Below are 20333 nucleotides of genomic sequence, written 5' to 3'. Positions count from 1 at the left end.
CCATCAGCCTACGAGTGCGGACCAGGTAGCACCTTAAGGGCAGCACTCCCAGCCTGGATTTCATATAGAGAGTCCGCTTCAATTCCGGACACAACATACCCAAGTAAGTCTGGGGAGCTGGGTCATAGAGATTGTTAAAATAGTAGTGCATGATTGAACCAGGCCTGAGTTCATGGTGCACCCTCATCTTACTGAGTTCCCAGTATCGATCTTTTATCAGGCCCACCGTGTCTTTGGTAACTCTACCCAAATCCACCCATAAGTCCTTCAACCGAAGGTTCTCTGAGTTTTTTTAACATAGGCTCCCCAGGAACACCCCCACGAACCATCATACGAGATGACTTCCTCCAAAGTTTCTAAATACACTGCTGCCCTAGGGTTGCGCACTACTCTCGCCCAGTACAATATTGACCTTATTGCTTCTAGTTCCAAAATCAGTGTCCAATTTGGCTCTGCATAGAGAGCTTTCAGGGGGGTTCCCAGTCCCAGCCACAGTAAAGTTCTCCGAAAGTTATTCTCAGTAACCTGCAGCACTCTAACATTCGTGAATCCCCAGAGTTCTGCTCAATAGAGTGCCACAGCCACTGCTTTTGTAGCATATATCTCCAGGATGATACTAGCACTATGGCCTCCAGCCTTATACTTAAATCTCAATATTGCCCCAGCCGCTTGTTTAAGGGCTATGGCTGCCTCCCGAACTTGGCAGTCCCAACTTCAGTTCTCAGAGAACCGCACCCCTAGATAATCAAAGAGCTTGGTAACCTCAATTGGAGCATGGTTAATCATCAGCTTCCTCTGTAGGCTAGGAGAGGGCCGCAAGGTCTTCCCCATGGTCTTCATGGAATTAATAGTTAATGATTTTCCCTTGCAGTATTTCACAAAGCGGGCAAGGAGACTATGGACCACATTTTCAGTACATGCCAAAAGGACTGCATCATCCGCGAACAACAGTATTGGCACCCTCCTACCCACTACAAGGGGGGTATCTATCTGCTCCCCTAAGAGGAATTAGATCACATCATTCAAAAAAGGCTAAAGAGTAGGGGTGCCAGGACTCAGCTCTGCCGTACGCCCTTTCGTAGCTGGAAGGGGTCTGTGCATTCCCCACCCATCCTATACCTTACACTAGCTGTGTTGTCCGCATGCAGAGATGCGATAGCTTTCACTAGGGAGGCATCAGCCCCCAGACTTAGCAGTGACCTCCATAGTTCACCCCTGTCTACTGCACATAAGGCAGCTTTCAAGACTATAAATACCAGATATGACGAGCACTTCTTGATTACAGTGAATCTATACAAAATCAGGTAGAGACGAATGATCTGGTTGATAGTTCCAATTCGAGGACGAAAGCCTGCTTGCACTTCTAATAAAACACCCTGGGTCTCAACCCACCCCGAAGGCAATTGAGCGAACTTTCCCTAGGACCTTCCCAGCCCCATCCAGCAAAGAGATTGGCCGGTAGTTAGCAGGGCATCCTCAGTCACCCTTTTTATATATCGGAACAATGAATGCATAGCGCCAGGACTGCGGTACTATGTTCCCCTCCAGGGCTACATTGAACACCTTGGTGAGTATTTTGGCCCAATAAGGGGATACGTCATGATAAAGGTCCACTGGCACCATATCTGGGCCCGGGACCTTGTTCCTCTTCATTGCTCAAAGTGCTCTATGTACCTCTGGGATCAAAATTCTTATCTCACAAGTGGCAGTAAAAGGGGCATCAACCCCAAGGGGTACTGTATAATGTACTAAAGTAATCAACCCAGGCAAAGGGGCCAATGCAGGTTTCTAATACAGTCGCTGCCTCCTTCTCCACTCTTGACACCAATGCCCAGAATCTTTTTGGGTCGTTGTCAGCTGTAGTTTCTTTGAGTTCAGCCCAGAGTTTACTTTCGTACGTCCGCTTCTTAGTTGCCAATAGATGCTTATAGCCCTTTCTATGTGCTTTAAAATTCTCTTCACTAGCAGCGCTATCATGGTGCCGGGCTAGGGCAGGTGAGGCCTCTCTTTTCACCCTCATACACTCCTCGTCAAACCAGCCTTTGCAACCCGTCTGCCCTTTTCTACTGTTACCACTAGACTTAGATGTTACAGGTTCAGACCACAAGGCCCTCAACTCCTCTATCATTGCGTCATATGCCGCCAAGATAAGGGAGCTGGCAGTGGGTGAAGGATCTGAGATAAACTGGCCATAGTTAGCCAATATGAGTTCAAGTTGTGGGAGATCCTGCAGATACTTTTCCACATCCCACCGTATTCTCTTTGCAGTTTGGTCAGAACAATCTCCCTCGCATATAACCCCTAGTCAAAACCCTATCATATATCCAAGCCCCAGAACATCTGGCCTCATATTGAGAGCAAGTGGGTTGTGATTGCTTTCTATCCTACTAACCACAGCCATAACAAGGATAGCTGGCCACGCTTCCACATTAACAATAACATAATCAATGACAGATTGAGATCTGCCATTGTCAAAACTTGCCTTTGCGGCACCATCCGACTTGGAGCGGCCATTAACAAAGCGAAGGCCGTTGCTGAGCATAAGGTCAGTGAAGGCATCAGCTTTGTTTGTAGACCTTGGACAGTTCAACGCTGTCTCCGAAATTTCCATAATCTGATCTTCTGTCACAATTTCACTGCTAATCATGGCATCACAAGCCAATGTGTTATTTTATTTAATAAGCTGCAATTCCTAAACTACAGGTGGTAGATATGTCATGTTTGGTATCTATAAACTTGTAATAATAAACCCTCTTTAATGGTAAATTTGGATTTATCATTACAAATTTGAAAATGGCATGTTCAGAAAGTTGGCATGTTCCCACCCTTACCCTCTGTGCCTCTGACAGTTGAGACTTTTTGAATTCACCCCAGTCAATCACAAAATACTGGGATTAGCAGAGCCTGAATGGGCCATTAACTAACTTCATGGGAGGGGGGAGCTAAGCACAGCCCCACTTGCAATAGACTGAGCTCTGCCACAACACAGTAGGCTTAACTACTGTGAACCGTTAGTGCAGTCAGCTAGGAGCCAGGGCAAGGGAGGCAGAAACTTCTACCACTTTCTAGAAGCAGTGCACTAGGGAATAAAAATAGGGTTCTGAGACCTACGCTTCAGTTCACTTTTGGACCTGCAGAAGGACTCACAGAGGACTGCCTGCCGCTGTGACCCACTGTGCATTCTACCAAACTGCTGTTGTACGGCAGAGGAGTGCTTTGCTGCCTGGAGACTACATTGAAGCTTCAGAGGCCAGCCCTGCTGTTGAGCCATTCAACTTCATCTGCACCCAGGACTTCAGAAGTAACTCCAAGGGCTAGTTTAGCTGGCCTTTTATGCAAAGCCACAGGGACATAACTATCTTGTACCTGCACCTGGATCCAGACTGAGTGAGTCTTGAATTCACAAGAGGTCTCCATCCATTCTTGGACTCTAAGTGGACCTAAAGATGTCCTTGTGGCCATTTTCCAAAACTGAGGACTATTTTGAACCCTAAACTTTAAAAATGCATAACCCTGGCTCTACTAATTTGATTTTGATGGTTCTGGTGTCAAATAATAGATTAAATGTTACTCTATTTTTTTTCTAAATTGGCTTGCTGTTTCTTTTGTGTTCTGTTTTCACTGTATTGCTGTCTGTGTGCTGCATAAATACTTAACACATTTCCTCTAAGTTTAGCCTGATTTCTTTGTGTGCCAAGCTACCCAGGGTTAAGCACAGGTTAAAATAATTATTTTTTTATAGTTCAACTTTCAAGAGATTATGAATGTTGCTTGACCAGGGCTCGCACTCCAATCAATCAACAACCCAATTTCTCACAAGGCACAACTATCTTTCTATTAGGTTTTCCAACTTCAGCCTTAGGGGTGTTACCATAGCCACTTAAATGGGCCCATGGCTTTCCAATGAGGAGGATATAGCACATTCAGACACTCTTGATGCATTGCTTTCAGTAACAGTTACTACACACCTTCAAATTTCATGTGCATGCCATCCACATTGCTAATCATACATTCCATGGTCGGGGTATTCCAAAGGTTATGATATTATAGAGCAAGAGAAGAGGAGTACATTTTTTCCAATTTTTCTGACCCCAAACAATGCAAAGCCATGTGTTTTTTGTATTTAGACATCCTATCAAACCCTTCCGGTCTCAAATGCAAAACAGTCTTTCTACTCCCTCAAAGAATTTGTTTCACTTTGGGGCAATGCTACCACATATGTATGGCATCCCAAACATTGCCACAGCCTCAACAACAGTTTAAACTAACCCTGAGAAACATCCAGTGGAGACAAAGGAATGGTAGAGGGTGCATTAGAGTCTCTTGCTAGGAACTCTCATTTGTTTTTGTTATGTCAGCCTGCCTATAATTCACTCTCATTCTATATTATGTTTTCAATTTGTGGACAATTAATTACCAACATATAGTTTGAAAATGGTTCCTTTAGACTCATCATGTTTTGAAAAAAGGGTTTCAAATGGGGTTTGTTCTCAGGTGAAGGCCTGCATAAATTCTGGGGTGTAATACTCAATGTCTGATTTATGCCTACTAAACCTGTCCTTCTCTTGTGTTTGAAAATCAGTCTTGTAGCGTTGAGAAGATTTATTAGCCACCTTAAGGTGGACACCGGGGATCATTCTGCAGCTACCGTACCCCATTCCTAAAAGGGAGTTTATTTTAATGCATGAGTAAGTACATCATTGTAGTGAAAAAGGGCAAAGGGAGACAAGAACATCGTTAGTTCCTTCTTTTCTGCAATCTCATCCCAAACCCTGAGTGTGGTACCAACCTGTGTACCAAGATATCCAATGGGAGGATTACATCTGCTTTCCACTGAGATCACATCCCACAGGAGTCCATACACTATTGCATAGTCCATGTCAACCCAGCTGTTATCAGACCCCTATATAGATCATTCCACTATGTTGCTCAACTGAGCGGAAGCATAATGAAGGGAGAGATTTGGAAGGGTGGTATCTCCCCTTACCTTGTTTGGGTGAAGAAAATAAAAAAAGTCCATTGGTGACAAAGTCTTGAACTAAGTCCGGGTGTCCTGTTACTTGTTGTTACCTGTTGTTTCAGACAAAGCATTTTATTTATTTCTGTATCTGCATTAAGAATGTTTTCCAACAAATATTGGAAGGAACAGAAACAGATAAAGAAGCCTGGTAAGTATGTAGATCTTACTGCCATTATCTCAGCCTGTCCATTTGATATAATGCTTCCACCAGGCTACCAAATCTTTCCTTATCTCAATCTGTAACTGGGATAACTGGCGTTAAACAAGTCTCATATTTCAAAGGAAATTTGAATGCCCAAAAAATTAATGTGCTGTATTGCCCCTCCTAAAGAAAATGCTAGTCTAAATCTTGGAACTCCTCCCTAGGAATATGTAGGTCGAGTACTTCTGACTTGCCAGAATAATCTTGTAGCCTAAGACTCCTTCAAAAATGTCAAATTGTTTAATAACACTTGGGAAAGGGGTATAAGGTGAGCCAATGGAAAGTAAAATATCATCAGCATTTGAACCCATTTTATATTCCGGTCAACAAACGTAATCCCTGTAATATTGACTGATTGTTGAATGTGGTTTTTGAAGGATTCAATAAAAAGGGTGATGGAGGGGCAGGAGAGAGCACATCTCTGCTTAGTATCTCTGTTTAAATTCATGGGTCCTGGTTGGTGGTTATCAAGGGTTGTCCTTGCATTGACAAGAGTGTAATTAGAAAATGCCATATTAAGAAAAGTGAGGTCAAAAACCATATTTGTTAGTAAAGCAAGGACAATTCTATCCAGTCAAAGGCTTTTCTTTTTCTGCTGCAGATAATAGTTAAAATGGCAGATGTGTATTATACACTGGCCTTTTCAATCAGGTGCCCCACCCATGCACATTATCCTGTTTTTTTGTCTGCCTCAAAAAACCTATTTTGATCCAGATGGACCGTAGGAGGAAGATATTCTTGACCTGATGAGCTATTTTGTTCTTAAATAACTCCACATCTAAATTGAGGAGAGCAATAGGTTTGTAAGGCGTGCAATAAATCACACCCTTTCCTAGTTTAGGAAATACTGTGATCACAGCCTCTTTCATAATTCTAGTAATGGTTTTGTTCTCAGCACAGTAAATACATAGATTTGCTGATTTCAGGGCAAGTCAGGCCGAATAGAATTTTATTAAAAAGAGCAATGAAGTCACCCCTGACTGGTGCTTTATTACATCCAGAGTTTTGATCACGTCCTTCAACTTTGCAATTTAAGGGGGTCTTCAAAGACTTCCTCTGTTCTAGGGTTAAAAAGAGATGATTAGCACTTGCAACATATTTTATACTGTACATTTTAAGTTATTTCTAAATATTGCTTTGTCAATAACATGTTTTAGTATCAGTATTTGTTATTGTATTAATAATGTCTTATATTGTTTGAAGATTATTTTCAATATGGTATTTGCTGGATCCAAAAAAGGAATGTTATGTTTTATTAAAAATACATCATGTATTGATTTAATTCAAATGATAAACATGTTATATATATGTTCTACTTTATGTTTAGAAAATGTTAAATAATGTTTCTGTTCATATGTAGAACTATAATTATATACTCAAAATGTTTTTAGTTTATTATATGTGTATTATATGTATTTACATATAGCTTTTTTTAAAAATCTATTTAAATGTGTTACATGTTTAATCATTTTAGAATTGTGTATATGTATTGTAACTTTTACACTATTTATATATGTTTAAATATATCATGTATTAGTGGAACATTTGAAAAATAAATAAAATATATAGCTTTTATATCTTAATTATTTATAATATAACACAATATATGTGATGAATAAAAAAAACAAAGTCTGACACCAAAAAAGAATACCTAGTTGGATTAAGCAAATCTAGTATTTTAACTCCAACCTAATAGCCATTTTGGAAATGTTTAAGCTTGGGGCTTGTCAATATTCTATTCTAAAACCAACACTAGAACCATTGGGGAGAGTGTTTAATTTTGGGACTTTACACTTACTATTGTAACTAGAATCTGACACTGATTTTGGAAATGGGTAAAGTTGTGTGTTTTCAAATTTACTATTCTAATACAAAAGACTTCGGAAGAAGCCATTTCATACTTCCACTGTGAAAACATTTTTTAAATTAATAAACAACATGGACCCAATTCACAGAGCTAAACTTAAAGTTTTGATCTAAACTTAGACCAAAAGGCTATGTTAATGCATTCACAAAGGGCATTTACGCGTAGTAGCTTTATGCCCATCTCGGGGGAATCCATACTCGGGGCTGAGAATCCACACTCTGGCCAGAGCATTAAAATCTGTAGATGTACTACCAGAATAGCACATAAACATTATTGACAATATGAAATAACTACATGAAGGCACTGGGCAGTTACATATGTGATGTGTATGTTGTGTAGGGTGTATATTGCAGAGGTACATGTTCTCTTAAAACTACATAACACTACAAGTAAGTTGAAAAAGTTCAGAAATGCAATAAAGCATCTCCTCAACAGTTTCATATGTAACCCTTAATCACAGGTGATGTAAATACTTTCACAAACAGTCATGGGCTTATTCACAACCCCACATGCACCACAGAGTGTCAGTTTTTTAATGCTCCTGTGCTGCACATTGCAGCACCATATCTACAAGGCCATGTACAGCCACCCTGTGTGGCTTTTTGTGGCCTTGTAAATATGGAATGAGGCAATGCAGCATAAGTCACTGCGTTGCCTCATACTGCAATAGGGAGGTGTGTCATAGGCATTACCGTAGCTGTTCCCACGTAACACCCATGGCATTTGACAAGATTTTGTAAACTTGGGAATATGTCAAAAGCCTAAGCCTCCCCAGGAGAGGCATAAAGGAGGCATAACAAGGAGAAATAACTTAGGGCCATATGTACGAAAGCTTTTTCCCATAGACACAGAATGGGTGAAATCCTTTGGTACATCTGGCCCTTAATCTCTCCAAGTGTTATCCTCTTTCTATGTGTGGGAGGTGAAAGCCTCCATTGCTTATTTCTGTGCAGGAAGGAAACCCTTCCTGCACAAAAACAATCATCTTTACAACGCGACACCCTTGAACCACAGTACAATAGTGCCTGTGTTGGTGCATGGCAGCCCATTGTGAACCAGTGCAGTGGGAAGGACAGGAATGCACTTATCTCATAGATATGGAGCATTCCTTTTGTTTTCTTTTGAAGCACGGCAGTGCAGCAGGAGCCCCTGCAGTGCTGCCCTGCTCGAAAACCTCATAAATTAGTGAATGTAATATGCCACTCTAATTCTATGAACAAACATCAGAATCGTAAGTTTCTACCAAACGCACCATTCACACACCTGTGTCTGTGCGTACCATCCCCCCACCCAGCTCCAGCTGGAAGTCATTAGCCAATCACAGCCTGAATACAGACATAAAGGCTGATGTGTTTGTTGGTTTACTCCTGGTCATGCGACAGAATGATGGAGGAGAAGGAGGAGGAAGAGGAGAGCAGAGATGATCTTCAGACATAGGATTAACCTCTTTCGGATATCCATCTAAGATGTCAGCTCTACATTCTATTTTCCCCCTGATGTCACCTTGGAGACCGTTTCTGAGTGGGAGCAGAACCTTGATTATGTGACCATTACCAGGCCATCCCAGCCTATGTCAAGACCCAAGCAGCTCTTCATTTCCTTGCCCCTGGTACATGCCAGAGGGTGTCCAGTGAAATTGTGGCAATATCACGGGCAAGCCAGTCCCAAGTACTGTGCTGCATTAATAGGAGAGTGCATCAATCCATACATATGCCCCATACACAGAGAGAAAGGCAAAAGGTTGCCAGGGATTTTTGTATTTTATCATGCTTCCCATGTGTGGTTGGTGCAATCGATTGCACTCATGTGGCACTTGAGCCACTGCACTACAATGCCCACATCTTCTGCAACAGATATGGCTGGCACTCCATCAATATGCAGAGTGTGTGTGATGCTAGTGGCTGGTTTATGGATGTGCATGAGGTGTTCCCTACTAGTACACATGACAGCTACATATTCCACAGGTCACCTCTTGCCAAGTGGTGGCAGCAGGAGAATTTGGCAACATGTGGCTTCTGGGTAAGTACACAAATTACATATGTGTAAAGTTGTTTTTATACACATCCATCACAATGTAATTACTCCATGCTACACAAACATGATGCCAACAGACATTGCATGTACCATTTCATATCTAAGTACCATAGAAAATGCAACAGTGACATGCACCAAAATCTGTACTGTTCCTTCCACAGGTGATGCTGCATACGCACTCTCCACTCATCTCTGCATAACATAAAGATGTGCAATCCATTAATTTCAGCACCAGTCTTCTATGTAAGCCATTAAGGCCTGGACGGTAAACTCTGCTCCACTCATGCAGTTTTTGGAATTGGGGCATTGTGCCCGATGCAGAGTAGAGCGTATTTTCTGAATTCCACCATTCAGTGTGAAGCAGAGTTTTTTGTTTCCATTCGCGCAAGACTTGTTTTTCCACCCATACCACAATATCCTCAGACTGCTAGTGAGCACATGTGGATTTCATGCTTCCAGCTACAAAAGCGGCAAAATAGTGCCGCTTGTGAACGTACCTTCAGTGGCTTTTCTCATGGAGAAGCAACTATATCTGCTCAAAAAGACATTTTCTAGTGGTTTTTTTTTCCAACTGACTTTTTTTGCACAAAGCTTTTGTTTTTTTACCTTTTTTTCCAACAGGAAGGAAGTGCCCTGAAACTCCAGCTTCCTGTTGCTTTCCAGCAGGCTCCTCCCAGTGCTTTGTCTATCCCCAGGGAACTTCTCACTTGGATTTCGAGGTGGAAGGATCACTCTATTTTCTGGTAATATACCTTTAATTTAAGGACTTTGTTTTTGTGATATCACACTAGTAAGCTCAGAAGCTATTATAGGATGTTATTTGTTTGACAGGGCATGCACCAGTATGTCTTGGTACTTTTTTAGATTTTTAAATTTCATTGTGGTGGGTGGCCTGGAGTTTAATTGGTGACCTAGTAATTTTATTTCTGTGCGCTTCATTTTTCATCTTTTGTAAACTTTTGCACAGTTCAGTACCTCTTCTCCATGCTTGTTACATTTGCAATATTCATTTATTTTATTATGTAGCCTAGTTTTCCAATGAGCCATCCAGCCAGTAGGCCCAGAGCTAGTCATCAGTGCAAGAATGAAATGTGTCTGTGATATATAATTGAAAAAATTCATTTAGGGCAGAGATGGCATTGGATTAAATTAAACATGTTGGCTATTATTTGTATGTCATGATTTTTTCTGCAAAAAGTGTATATGTGGAATGGTATTTGATGCCATAGGAGGATGTGTGTTGTTGTAAAAATGTTATAGCTCAGGTAATTTTTGAGTTTACCATTGCTGAATTAATGATAGTGTTTTCTTCAATGTTATCAGCATGCCTCCTTTTTCTGGCCTGTGTATGCTTGTCATTGCCCACCATTTGTTTTGTTCTTCATGTCATGCCGACAGGGGACCAATTGTGTAGTTTGGGTCATCGGCCTGAGTGTGTTCTTTGTTCCCCATCCCCCCATGATTTCTGTTGCCTGACCATGTGTCTGGTGGCCATTTTGTGTAACCAGCCAGTGTGTCATTGCCATAGGCTTGCATGTTCTTTGTTCCCCATTTCTCCTTGCTCACTACTGTTGTTTGACCAATTGGTTGGCAGCCATTTTGTGCATCCAGCCAGTGTACCTTTGCTATAGGTTTGCATGTGTTTTTTTGTTCCCCATGACTCCTTGCTGTTTTTGTTTAACCATGTGGCTGGTGGCCATTTTGTGCTTTTGCCCGAGGTTTGCATGGATGGATGTGATATCAGTCTAATGATATGCTTGAAGATCACTGTAGTATATGTTTATTATGAATATAATTTTGAGGAACAGTGCTTATACTACATGCATTTTTATGCATTTTCCATTTTGCACCTCCTTGCCTCATAACAGGTTTCTCTCATACTTCCATACAAAGATCAGTATTTACTTATCATTTTTTTAATTTTAATTTTATGTTTCAATGTTTTATATTATTTTTTTAATTTTAATTTTCAATTTATTAAATGTTTTTATCTTTTTAATTTTTAAACTTTGTATTTAAGATGTTTTATTTTTTCAATTTTAATTTGTAATTTTTATTTTTTTACATTTGAATTTATTTATTGCATTTTGCCTCAATCCATCTATTCACCATAAATGCAGAGCCGCACTATAGCATTCATTTTTTAGGTATGATTCCATCTCCTCTTAGGCATCATGCCTGAGGTGCACTACAGACACATCAGTATCATTCATTTTTTTATGATTATTCAATTTCCCCAGGACCACCTTGACTTCCATAGGCGCACACTAACCTTCATCAAAAGATTATTCAATTTTCCAATGTACCTCCCTGACTGCCACAAGTGTCTCTTTAGAAGAGATACACATAAAGCAAAGAGCTATATCTGTATGTCGTGTTATTCTGATTGGAAATAACATTTTATGGTATGGTGGTTAATTTATTATTACTTAAGTTACCAACCACACTAATCAACAGAAGTCAAGGCACTCGTGAATAAAAAAGCATAAGGTCAGTAGTCCATGTGTACAGGATATCAAGTCCTCTTCTAAACACTCAGGATCAATGTAGACCGTGAAAGGTTAGCATAACTCCAATTTATTCTTGCAATGGAAAATTAATGTATTATTCGGACAGAAAACAGCCAACACGTGTTTTGTCGTGGGAGAAACTGATCTCTGTGACTTCATCAGGGCTGTAAGAGATACAATTATAACTCAATAATACAGAATAAACTATGTCATGTATCAAAAAGATGTGCCATAAAAAATAAAAATAAAAATTTCCAAAAAAACTATTTACAGCAAAACCCACGTGACTTCGTGAGAACAAATCACTCAGCACCCCCAAAGTGGACCTGTGACCACTAGTATGAATCAAGATGTAAAAAAGAGCAGAACTATGTCAGGATTTTGCATTATGTGTTCATATAATTGATTGTGACTATGTTTCTATACTATTAATTTTTCTCATTTAATGATGTATTTGTATTATATCTTTGTGTGCTGAAGGCAATAATTGTCCTGTATGCGGAGTGGTTCTGATTTGGAACTGATAGTGACTGTCATGACACAAACGTGAATTGCTTAGCTCATTACATGAATTGGCACTGTTGCATATTTTTCAGTTCAGAATAGTTATGGGGGTGTCTGTCGGTATACAGGTGCATCCTTTGGTGACATAACTTTTTTTGTGAAATAATACCTTTTGTGTACTTTTTTAAGTTGTTGATAGATGGGGTTGTGTCTAATATCTTATCTCCCGTCTTTTTTCTGCATTTGCATTTGAATATGGCGGCCTTGTTTTCAGTCTATTGGACTTGGTGCATTTTCTCTATTTCTTTTATTAGTTGCGGTGATATAGGTTCCAGGTTTGATTGGTTTTCATATTTAAATATAGATATGGAGGCCTTTTTGCGATTACTGATCTTCGTGGTTCTAATCCATATCCTTCTATTGTTTACATTGACACAATCGTTTCACTCTTTGGAATGCTTTCGTAAATCTTTACAATATGGCGCCCGCACAGTCAGCTTGAATACGGGGTTGTGAGCAAATATGGCGCCGGCGATGAGTCGTGCGTTGTCCTTTCTTGTTGCTGACTACTCCGATTACCAGCTTAAAAGCGGGATGTAGTTAGATGCTGGCGCACTAATTTGCCGACCGGAGTTGGTACTCAACTCCATGACATGCTTTTTCGTGTCCCCCTATTAACGCCAGGTGAGCAGTGGATTTTGGTTTAATTGCGGTTCGCTGTAACCGCAGTGTTTGGCTATTATATTTTAGTCTCTCCCGTAACTTTTGTCTTCTGGTTTCTCTATCCTTTTAGGTAAGGAGGTGTATACACACACACCCCTTACGAGTATATACGGTTTTCCTTACACAGTTCTACTTATCTGGTAGGTGTTTGTGTGGACAGGTCTTTCTAATTGGATTAGAGTCACCATTTTTTGGATCGGTTCTTATAATAGTAGCTTTTTCAGCCTATCTGTTTCCTCAAATTTTGTTTAAATATCGTGATGAGGAATGTTCCTCCTTTCTAGAGGTGTGTCTTATTAATGCACAACCTTTTTTCACTTTGGATTTCACTTTCACAATTTTTAAAGATTCTGGAGTGTAGTGGTTTGGGTTGTTTTTATTTCATATGGTTCTTTTTTTCATGCTGGTGTCATGACTCTCATGTCATTTCCAATTTGGATTAAATAATAGAATGTATCATTGAATCTTGTATGTAGGTGGAGAATTAATCATTAATCCAAATTGTGGCTTTTTACATCTTGATTCATACTAGTGGTCACAGGTCCACTTTGGGGGTGCTGAGTGATTTGTTCTCACGAGGTTACGTGGGTCTGGCTGTAAATAGTTTTTTCGTAATTTTTTTTATTTTTTATTGCACATCTTTTTGATACATGACATAGTTTATTCTGTATTATTGAGTTATAATTGTATCTCTTACAGCCCTGAGGAAGTAACGGGGATCAGTTTCTCCCATGACGAAACACGTGTTGGGTGTTTTCTGTCCCAACAATACATGAATTTTCCATCTCAAGAATAAATTGGAGTTATGCTAACCTTTCACGGTCTACTTTGATTCTGAGTGTTTGGAAGAGGACTTGATATCCTATACACATGGACTACTGACCTAATGCTTTTTTATTCACAAGTGCCTTGACTTCTGTTGATTATGCTGGTTTTCTCTTGAGAAACGTTGGAGGAGGGGGGGATCCTCTTGCCAGGAGCACCGTGCCTTGAATTATTTGTATTTAGTACTAGCTTGGGGATTTTTTTGTGAGCGCTTTGTCCTATAATCTTCTTCCCATTGCTTTCTTTTTACCAACCACACTGATATTGCCTAGTAATTCAAACTGCAACAATGCTACATTTCACTAAACGTTTTCCTTGCTTGGTTGCTTTTAGGTCCACAAGAGAAGAAGAGACATCATCCGCAGTACTGCCAAACAAAATGCCTGTACAGTGACATCAGTCCTCCAATCTCTTCCGCTTGTGCAATTTAGCGTCACTGCCAACTGAGAGCCTTAAGATGGCCCCAAAGAAAGTGGCTCCCAAAAAACTGGTCAGTGAAAAGAAGCATCTTTCCACCAGTGGTGTGCTGACTACAACCTTTTTCTGAGAGATGTATGCCTGCCACACCGGCCTCTGGGGATGATCCTAGGAGCAGCACTCTTGCATCAACAACACCACACCAACTTAAGCCCAAGGCCATGTCTGTCAGTGAGGCTCCCACTGCAATCATGGCGAAGCCTACGAGCAGTGATGTTGAATTGGATGTGTCCCTCTTGCAAAGTAGAACCCAATTGTTCCAGGAAACAAAGGAAAGTGGACAGCAGATGCAGCCAGCAATAAAAGATGTTCCTGAAGTTGGAGCAGAACAGGAAGTCAAGCTTCCTTCTAAGCAAGAACCTCCTCTTTTAGAATCATGGGCTCCCAGATCTCTAGCAAGGAAAATGAGGGGTTTTCCACTATCTTCTCCAAGTGCCATTTCTGATGATGATGATGATGATGGGGACATGGAGTGGAGTCCGGGAGACACCATAAGAGGTAATGGAAAAGTAAAGTTCCTGAAAGCCTTAGAATTATGGAAGGGGATGATGAGGAGGTTGACCACCATGAGCCAATCATGGTGGCAGATGGTACAGAGGAGTTTGATAATGCTCCTCCCATTCAACCTGCTCTGAGGGATGTGGCACAGGTAGCACCACCAGCTCCCATATTTGCAAGGCCCCAGCTGAGACCTGTACCAACTACGACCTCATTAGAAGCATGCACTGCAGAGAGACAATTAATGACACACAACACCCACCTCCAGTTCTTCTTCAGGCATTGGCAATGGCCCACTAAGAAAGTACTCTTTCCCAGTTTGCAACATTTTTTCAATTAGCAAATAGGATAAGAACATTGCAATATGCTCTTTTTGCCATGCAAGTGTTCTTCAAGATACACCAGGTTTACATTATGATAATGGAGACTAAGGCCCTCATTATAACCCTGGCGGTCGGTGACCACCAGGGCTATTCTGGCGGTAGTACCGCCAACAGACTGGCAGTACTGCATACCACATTTTGATCATGGGGGTACTGCCGCGGTAACTACGCCGGGACCGCATACCGCCATGGCGGTCCCGGCGGCCGTAATCCGCCAGGGCAGCGCTGCAAGCAGCGTGCCCTGGGGATTTCGACTCCCCTTACTGCCAGCCTGTCCATGGCGGTAGACACCACCATGGAAAGGCTGGCAGTAAGGGGACTCGGGGCGCCCCTGGGGGCCCCTGCACTGCCCATGCACTTGGCATGGGCAGTGCAGGGGCCCTCAGACACAGCCCCATCTTGCATTTAACTGCCCGATTTGGGGGCAGTGAAAATGCGTGACAGGTGCTACTGCACCAGCTGCACATCAGCATTGCCGCAGGCTCTATTACAAGCCAACAGCAATGTTGATGTGACTTTTCTGCTGGGCCAGCAGAGGGTAACATTGTTACCCTCCGCTGGCACAGCAGAAAAGTCGAAATAGGGAGCCAGTAATACCGCCAGCACTGGCGGTATTCTGGCTCCCGCAGCCTCAGCGGTCTTCACAGAAGATCGCCGAGGTTGTAATGAGGCCCTAAATGTCCGTATTAAAAAACATTGCGTAATCCCGTGAAAGGAGCAACTTAAAAAAATTGCTGAACATGGCTGTGGTGATAAAGATGAGGAGAGCCGGAAAACATCAGTTACAAGTCTAATCATGGTGGGAGGTGATGATGAAGAACAAGAGGTTTATATCCTCATGCAATCATGCAAAGCAGCCCTGTCCTCAGCAGTGCACCAGAATCACCCGCCTCAGTGACCTCACAAAGGCACCAGAAGTCTCAGAGTCAGATGGAAATACCACAGCATACAGTGGCTGCCCCTTGATGCACATTGAGTCTACCACCACCTACTTCAAAAGGCACCTGTTAAGAAGCCCCAGGAAAGAAGAAAATCCAGGCTACTGTTAAGGACATGTTTAGGCAGGATGGACCCTATGACCGCAACCACCCAACTTGTACAATGAGAAGTTGGTAAAAATGTTAGCACTGGACCTCCTCCCCTTTTCTTTTGTGAAAGGAGTGGGATTCTTAGAAATTGTGGCAGCCACATGTCCAAAACTGAAGGTTCCAAGTCAGACCTATTTTACTGTTCCAGTGCTGAATCAAAATGTCCTGCAATTGGCTGGACAAGCTTGACAGCAAAGTGCTAATCATGCTATCAACCTGACGACAAACATGTGGGCCATTTGTTGGGCAACTGATTGCATGGGCATAACTACACACTGCATCCTTTTTGCAGGGTAAAGCAAAAGGTTTGTAAGACTTTTCCCTCAAGAAACCTTTAAGAGGATTCAGTGGCATGCAACAGTAGCCATGTTCACCATGGAGGAATCACATACATCTGCTCACATCTTGGATGAATGTAACAGCAAGGTGTCAGAATGACTGCAACTTGTTGCCACGGACAATGGCAGTAACATAGTCAAGGCCATCGCAGAAGGTGGATTTTTCAGTGTCCTGTGTTTGGCACATTGCATCAACCTGGTTGTGCAAGACATTCTTTTAAAAATAAACCATAGGAGCTGATTATGAGTATGGTGGAAAGAAACATCCGTCTGCCAAACTCCTGAAAAGAATGTCACCGCGGTGCAGGTGACCTCTCTGTTGGCCCCATTACAACTTTCCAACTGAACTGACCTGCGAAAACAAGGGTTTCCGTCTGTCAGCCCAGTGGGGAATGTATGGCAGCATTGCCAACTGCTCATAATAGAGCCAGTGGCAATACAGTTACATGCAGGGGGCACCAGCACCCTTGAAATGTGCATTTCAAGGGTGCTGGGCAGGGAGACCCCTGCACTGCCCATGCTATGGCCATGGGCAGTTCACAGGCCCTTTTGCCTGCTATACTTGTTCTCTGCCATCCTTTTCATGGTGGAACTGCCATGGAAAGGCTGGTGGAGAACAAGGTTGTAACCAGAAGGGCCACCCTGACTGACCACAACCAGCACTGCCGTCAGCCCATCGGGATCTAGGATCCTGATGGGGGTAGGTTGGTGGCTCTGCTCGCCAACCTTGTAGTGTGGCAGTCAGAATGCAACAGATGCAGTGGTCTGACTGACACTGTGAGTCTGGTGAGTCCTAGGACTGCCAAACTCATAATCAGGCCCATAGTCAGCAACATACGGACCACCTGCAGAAGAATCTACATTCTTTTCAGCCTTTCTTATAAAGCCTTTCTTTTAAAGCCCAGAAGCAGTTGTGGATTATTCAGAGTGCTAATGGAGTACCAGTTAAAGCCCTGATACAGGAGGTGCCAACATGTTGCAATGTCTATTTGAGCAGAACAGACAGATCAATGACTATGGCCCTCATTACAACCCTGGTGGTCGGTGTTAGAGCGGAGGTAATACCGCAAACAGGCCGTCGGAAAAAAAATGGGATTACGACCGTGGCGGAAACTGCCGACATAGACAGCCACTTTAACACTCCGACCGCCACGGCGGTAGAAACAAACACCACGGTGGTAACCGCCAACAGACAGGCGGATGACAAAGTACCGCCCACTGTATTTCAAGACGCCTATCCGCCACCTTTTCCGGGGCGGAACCAACGCTATCAAAAGCACGGCAGAAACAGTACACAGAAGGGAAACCATTCACCTCTCAACACCCAACGAGGAACCAGGACGCCATGGAGCCCGAACTTCAGGTGTTACCTCCTCTTCTACCAGGAGTACGAACGGCGGCGGCAGCGACTATGGTGAGTACTGCACTTACAACACAGGGGAGGGGGAAGGTAAGAGAGTGACACACACATGCAACATGCAACAGCCCCACCCTCACCCTCACATACAACATACACACAAATACATGCATCAACATTACATATACACCCCTCCACCCCCTGGAAGAACGCAAGGGCAAAAGGAAATGATTGTAACGATTGTAATCATGAAAAATCTATTAGTCAAAAGTCAAAATTCAGTATATACAAATATGTACACCAACTACACAAGTCCGGATAGTGTACCAATGATTGTCCGTCGACCACTGGGCCCAAAATGCATGGGCAAAGCCCACACATGATACCTGAATGGAAATGGAGAGAACACTGCTGGGGCATCAGATCGAAAATACAAAGGCACCTCAGGGGGAGGGGGGCACCTCAGCCTGATGAACGCACAACACCACTGCTGCACGAGGGGGCTCTATGCCCACTGCTGTATCCTGGGGAGTGCAAAGCCACAGTCTCTCAAGTCTCTCCAGTGGGTGGTTTGCCCACTGCTGTATCCTGGGGAGTGCAAAGCCACAGTCTCTCAAGTCTCTCCAGTGGGTGGTTTGCCCACTGCTGTATCCTGGGGAGTGCAAAGCCACAGTCTCTCAAGTCTCTCCAGTGGATGGTTTGCCCACTGCTCTATCCTGGGGAGTACAAAGCCACAGTCTCTCAAGTCTCTCCAGTGGGTGGTTTGCCCACTGCTCTATCCTGGGGAGTGCAAAGCCACAGTCTCTTAAGTCCCTCCATTGGGTGGTTTGCCCACCTCTCTATCCTAGGGAGTGCAAAGCCACAGTCTCTCAAGTCTCTCCAGTGGATGATTTGCCGACTGCTTTATCCTGGGTAGTGCAAAGCCACAGTCTCTTAAGTGGATAACACTCTCCACTGGTTCTGGAGGGGGCCTGGTGCCCAGAGTGCTTCATCCTGCCAAGGAATGAGGTAGTGGATGTGATACTCCACTGGTTCTGGAGGGGGCCTGGTGCCCAGAGTGCTTGTCGGGGGCATGGTGGCCAGAGTGCTTCATCCTGCCAAGGACTGAGGTAGTGGATGTGATACCCCACTGGTTCTGGAGGGGGACTGGTACCCACAGTGCTTCATCCTGCCCAGGACTGAGGTAGTGGATGCCATACTCCATTGGTTCTGGAGGGGGCATGGTGCCGGGTGCTCCACGTGCAGTGTGGCCGGGACAATTCCCTCACCTGGGTGTGTGTGCCACGAGATTGGCGAGGTTCAGGTAGCATGACACGCCATGGAGGCAGCGACATACCCCACACTGCTGCGGCTTCGCCTTCCACCTGCAGGTGCAAACAGTGATGGAGGTCATGCCTCATGGAAGCTGCCCAGGGTCCAGGAAGTCTCCTCCCGCCTCAGACGACTGACCACTGGGGATGGTAGCCATGTCAGCGGTGGTGCCACTGTCCGAGGATGCCGCGGGGCCGGTGGCGGTGCTTGCAGCGGTGTCTGTGGCGGCGGTGCTTGTGGCGGTGTCTGTGGCGGCGGTGCTGGCGGCGGTGCATGAGTCAGAACCTGCTGAGGGACAAAGCAGGACGTCTCCTGCAGCCTCGGACGGCTACCCACTGGGAAAGAGGCTGGGGACTGTTGTTGAGGCTGTAGCCGTGCAGGTGGCGATGCAGGTGGAGGTTGTGGTGGCGGGGCAGCTAACGGTGTTCACTGCCGTGCATGTTGGCGTGGTCGTGGACAGAAGGTGTGACACTGGTCCCTCAGTCGGTGCCACCATGCCCTCTCCTGACCTGTTCTTCTGCTTTTGGTCCTTCCCCGCCTTTGATGGGGCCGCAGTTGTCTTGCCACTATCCCCTTTTGTTGTTGCTGAGCCCTTGGTGGCTGGTAGTTTTGGCTTCTCCCTCTGGGATGTGGGCACCTTTTTCACCTTGGCAGGTGGTGGAATGTCCTTGCCCTCGTTACGTGGCACACTGGCAGCCCTGATGGGTGGCGCACTCGATGGCCCCACAGTTGCTGGCACCACTGTGTCTGGGGATGTGGTGGCTGAGGTGCTGGTCTTGGACCTGGAAAGCCTGGCCCTAGGGGAAGGACGGGGGGAGGTGTAGGGAAGAGGTCAATGTTAGCCAGGAAGAGTTTTTTAGACACACTGGGATGGGAAGATGGAGGGGGTATGGGAGTGGAGGTAGAGGTAGTGGTTGTACGAGGTGTACGTCTGCTGAATTTGGGGGAAGGTGCAAGGGTCGGAGGCTGTTGTGAGGTGGATGGCTGTTGGGTGGGTGTGTGCCTGCGTTTGTGTACTTTGGGAGGAGGGCTCACTGACACACTGGGAGAGGACACTGGGGATGTGTGAATGGTAGTAGGGGTGGTGAGTGCACACGAGCAGTGTGTGGAGATGGGCGTGCTGGTGATGGAGGTAGTGGATGAGGATGTAGTGCATGCAGGTGTGAGTGGAGACGAGACAGGGAGGGAGGAGGAGG

The sequence above is a fragment of the Pleurodeles waltl genome, chromosome 2_2 (genome assembly GCF_031143425.1).
Source record: "Pleurodeles waltl isolate 20211129_DDA chromosome 2_2, aPleWal1.hap1.20221129, whole genome shotgun sequence".
Lineage (NCBI taxonomy): Eukaryota > Metazoa > Chordata > Amphibia > Caudata > Salamandridae > Pleurodeles > Pleurodeles waltl.
This window is presented reverse-complemented; position numbering follows the sequence as displayed.